A 5493-nucleotide genomic window follows, 5' to 3' on the forward strand; every position below is an offset into this window, starting at 1 on the left:
TGTAGTATCAGCTTAATAAGTGTTTTCCTTATACAAATATTGGCTATTCTTTTTTGTACATAAGATGTAGATCTTCTTGTTTGCTTTTACATTTAATTGGCAAGAGGAAAATATTTCTAATTTTAATGAATTGAATGGCACAGCCATTTGTAATATTGAGGAATATACTATATTCACATTATGTGTGAAAGATGTCTCAGAAATAGCAATAAGTTCATATCATAGAGCATCCGATATTATTAAAATTAGTCCAACTCCCAAAGAAACAGTAGTTATGAATTAAAGTTTTTTTCCCAATTTAATATATTTAAAATTCCTTTCCTTATTTATACTATCTCAACATAACTTGTTCCAGCTGAGTTGATGTGTGGTGAGTCTTATTTATATTTTAAGGTCTCTATTAAGGACACAGATGGCAAATTCTTTTCACTTCATAGGCAGGACCCAAGACTAATCATTAGAGAAATTTAAACTTCATTAATTGCTAAATACGTAAGAGGCTGTATTAAGAACAAGTGTGTTGCATAACAATACATTTTCCCCAATAATTTGCTTCAAATCCATTTAGAAAAAAGAATCAGGAATAGCTTTTTGAAGTTTTATTTTAATCTTAGTAAAAGTGTGGTGAGACCATTAAAAACATTTGGTCATAGAGTTTAAAGATGAACATATTTTATCAGCCTCTTATAACAGGTTCTTTAATGTAGTCTTGTCTGTGTAATTTTAAAGCTAAAAGCAATGTCTAAATTTAAGTTGGTTTTTTACTAGCATTGCAATCTCCATCTGTGACTAGTCTCAACAGCTGCCCTTCCTGTTCCTTCACAGATGTGCTAGTGAAGTCCATTAATCAGGTGGTGGGGGAAAAATGAAAGGGCTGTGTATTGTTATTGCTGATTATATTTTGCAGTGAAACACGATTTTAATGTTATAGAGAAAGTCAGTTTATAATCAAGGCTTCATGTTAAATAGTCTGAGAAATAAGAAAGGAGTTCTTTCCATATTTTGTTCATTATATTTTTAAAATTGACTTTGATTTTTAAAGAATATTGCCTTAAAATACTATTTATCTCGATAACAGAGGTTTTAGGCATCCCCTTAAATTTTGTACCTGAGGCAGATGCCTCACTCACCTCTTGCTAGTCTTGATCCTGGACAGTTATTTTTTGTTTTGTTTTTAATTGACACACAATAATTGTACATATTTATGGGATACAATGTGATGTTTCAATACATGTATATACATATGTTGTGTAATGATCAAATCAGGGTAATTAGTATATCCATCACCTCAAACACTTGTCATTTCTTTGTGGTGAGTACATTTGAGATCCCCTTTTCTAGCTCTTTTGAAATATATAATACTTTATTGTTAACTATAGTCACCCTATGGTGCAATAGAACACCAGAACTTACTTCTCCTTTCTAACTGTAACTTTGTACCTATTGCTGGTGCTGGACAGTTTTACACACCCAAACAATGTGATGTTGAATTCTGTACTCATTTAGGATTTAGGAAGTGGTGTTGAAAAAGAGAATTGTAGCAGTTAGCTATTGTTTCATCACAAAGGATTCCAAAACATTAGCTTAACAAAATTTATTTAGCTCACAGTTCTGGGGCTGGTAATTTGGGTTGTGCTCAGCGAGGTGGCTGTCCTGGTCTCAGCTGGGCGCCCTCATTTGTCTGGGGTAAGCTGTGAGGCAGGCAGGCAGCTTTGCTGATCTTGGCTAGCAGTGCTAGGACTAGGGTAAAGGAAGTCGGAAATTGGACTTTATCTTATAAGTGATGGAACTCACAAAAGTTTTGTATGGGGGAATAATGATAATGTTATCATTAGATTTGTATTTAGAAAGCTCACTCTCAGTATGAGAGTGAAGTAGAGGGAAAAGTTAGAGGGCTGCTCTGCTTGTCCAGGTGAAGTATCTGTAGAGTTTGAACTAAAGCAGTGGCAGTTGAAAAGTTAAGAAAGGGGACGTGACTCTATTACATTAGTAAGGGCATTCATGTGATCCAGGATCACACTTTGCATTTTGGTGTCAGGTTGCTGTAATGTCCTTCAATCTGAAACAGCTCCTCAATTTTTCCCAAAGTGTCCTGACCTTGGCATTTAAAAAGTAATATGCCAGTCTTCTTGTAGAATGTCTATCAGTTTACAATATTTATCTGTTATGAATAATGCTTCTACATTCTAATGCTAATTCTAATGCTTAATATTTTTGTTCCTATCCTCTTGACTATATACCTAAGAAAGAAAATGCTGAATGAAAGAACATGTTATACTTAATTTTATAGATAATGCCAGACTCTTTTTCATAGCAGTTGTACCAATTCACAATCCCCTTAGCAGTGTGTTAGAGTTCCAGTTGCTTCATATCCATGCTAACAGTTTGGTATTAATAGATTTTTAATTTTAGTCATTCTGAGGAAGGCATAGGAGAATATCATTATGTATTTAATTGACATTTTTCCTGAAGATTAATGACTTGAATATATTTATTCAAGTTATATTTAATGGTCAATTACACTGACCATTTAGATATCTTAATCTATGAAGTACCTCTTCAAATCTCTTCCCAATTTTTTTCTTATTGGTCTTTTTCTTATTGAATTTGTAGGTGTTTCTTATGAATTCTGGATAAATGCACTTTGTTACTTACATGTGATGTAATGCTTTCTTCCACTCTGTGTCTTTCTTTTTCACCGTCTTAATGGTTCATTTGATAAACAGAAATCCTTAATTTTAATATAACATAATATGATAAATTTTTCCTCTTTTTATTATTGTTATAATTTTTAACTTTGGTAAGAACTCTTATATGGGATTTATGCACTTAATGTATTTTTAAGTGGACAATACAGTATTGTTATCTATAGAAACAATGTTGTACATCAGATCTTAAGAACTCATTAATGTTGCATAATTGAAATTTTATACATGTCGATTAGCAACTCCTCATTTCCTCCTTTCTCCAGCCCCTGGTTCCCGCCATTCTATTCTTTGCTTGTGTGAGTTTGACTATTTTAGATACTTTAGATATATGGGATCATGCAGTATTTTTTGTCCTTCGTAGCTGGCTTATTTCACTTAGCATAATGTCTTGTCACATATTGCAGAATTTCCTTCTTTTTAAAAGCTAAATAGTATTTCATTGTATGTATATAGAGTACCACATTTTCTTTGTCCATTGATCTGCTGATGGACATTTGGGTGATTTCCATGTCTCGGCTACTGTGAATAGCACTGCAATGAACATGGAAGCGATAGTATCTCTTTGAAATCCTGATTTTAATTCTTTTGAATAAATACAAAGTGGGATTGCTGGATCATATGGTAGTTCTGTTTTTAATTTTTAAAGGAACCTCTGTACTGTTTTCCATGGTGGTGGCATGACTTTATATTTCTACCAACAGTGTACAAGAGTTCCTATTTCTTCATATCCTCACCAATAGTTTTGACTTTTAATTTTTTGGTAATAGCCATCATAACAAGTGTGAGATGATATCTCACTGTTGTTTTGATTTGCATTTCCCTGATTATTGATGTTGAGCATCTTTTCATACACCTGTTGTCCATTTGCATGTATTCTTTGGAGAAATATCTACTGAAGTCTTTAGCCTATTTTTTAATTGAGTTATTAATTTTTATTATTAAGTTATAGGAGTTTAAGATATATGGTTTGCAAATATTTTCTCCCATTTCATAGGTTGCATTTTCATTCTGTTAACTGTTTCCTTTTCTGTGCGGAAGCTTTTTAGTTTGATGTCATCTCATTTGTCTAATTTTGCTTTTGTTGTCTGTGATTTTGTTGTCATATGCAAAAAAATCATTTCCAAGTTCACTGTCAGGAAGCTTTACCCCTATGTTTTCTTGTAGAAGTTTTACAATCTCAGGCCTGTGTTTAAGTCTTTAATGCATTTTGAGTTGGTTTTTGCACATGGTATAAGATAAGGGTTCAATTTCATTCTTTTGTATGTGGATATCTAGATTTCACAGCACTGTTGAAGAGACTGTCCTTTCCCCATTGTGTGTTCTTGGCATCCTTGTAGAAAATCAATTAACCACACATGTGTGGATTGCTGTCTGAGCTTTCTATTCTAAACTATTTGCTAATACAAGAGCTGTCCAGAAAGCATCCAGACAAAACAGTTACATGTCTTTTCTTGTGTCAGTACCCATACTGTTTTAGTATTGTTTTATAATATATTTGAAATAAGGATATGTGATACCTCCATGTTTGTTCTTTTCCAAGATTGTTTTGGCTATTCAGGATCTTTTGTGGTTCCATATAAATTTTATAATTATTTTCTATTTTTGTAAGAAATGCTATTTAGATTTTGATAGGGATGCCTTTGAATCTGTAAGTGGTTTTGGGTAGTATGGACATCTCAACAATCAAATCTTCCAACTCATGAACATGGAATGTCTTTCCATTTGTTTGTATCTAATTTCTTTTATCGATGATCTGTAGTTTTCATTGTATAGTTTTTCACTTATTTAAATTTATAACTAAGTACTTTATTCTTTTTGATGCTATTTTAAATGGGATTATCTTTCCTGCCTCAGGTTTATTTGCACAAATAGCACAAGAGGACAGCAGCCTCATGCAGACAACAGCCCAGGGATCACACCAGTCCTGCTGTCCTCACATTGGCAGGCACCTTTGGGAGCCTGAGCTGGAACTGAAGCTGGAGCTGCACTGAAGCTGTGGACTGGGCCTTGGTTTGATCCTTGGCCTTGGCCTTGGTCTTTGGCCTTTGGCCTGCAGAGCCTGAGGCCCTTCACCATGCATGGTGGAGCTTGCTTCCCAAGCCTGGGGTGGGCAATGTAGGTAAGTTGACTGAGCTTGTGGCTGACACCCTTTGGCTTCTTGGACTTAACCTCCTTGGGCTTTACGAGGGCCTTGGCAGCTTCACCTTGTGCATGCACGGCCTTGGCGTTGTGGCCTGCATCTTCTTCAGGCCCTTCTTGTTGTGCTTCTTGGCAAAACGCATGTTCCTCAGGAACTTGGCGTCCACCCCCTTAAGAGACTCACATCTTTGTGATGGGCGGTTTCTCGATGCCATTTCTGTGCCACTTTCGGGACTGGCTGCGTGTGGTGCGGTTCTTGGACTTGGCCATGTCTGTGTCATAACCCGCAGCTGCCGAAGTGCCTGCGACTGGGAGAGAGAGACAGTGGTGCACCACGGGAAACAGAGTGGACGACACCGGAAGGTACTACTGGAAAAGCTCCCGTCCCCCCTCCAGCACCAGTTCGCAAGCCAAACCAGGATTTTTTTTCTTAATATTTTTTGGATATTTTGTTATTAGAGTATAGAAACACAACTTATTTTTGTATGTTGATTGGGTATCCTGCAATTCCTAAATTCATTTATTTGTTTTAACAGTTTTTTTTTTTCTTGGAGACTTTAGGGTTTTCTATATGTAAGATCATGTCATCTGCAAACAGGGATGCTATGCTTTCAATGTTTGCCCCAGAGTTCATGTGCTGGAAACT

At 35.5% G+C, this 5493-nt stretch overlaps 1 pseudogene; it reads right to left on the minus strand.

The window, feature by feature from the left end:
• Nucleotides 1-4598: 4598 nt before the first annotated feature.
• Nucleotides 4599-5117, minus strand: LOC123640590 (annotated as a pseudogene).
• Nucleotides 5118-5493: the final 376 nt, after the last annotated feature.

This window comes from Lemur catta, chromosome 6 (assembly GCF_020740605.2).
Source record: "Lemur catta isolate mLemCat1 chromosome 6, mLemCat1.pri, whole genome shotgun sequence".
NCBI classification, from domain to species: Eukaryota; Metazoa; Chordata; class Mammalia; order Primates; family Lemuridae; genus Lemur; species Lemur catta.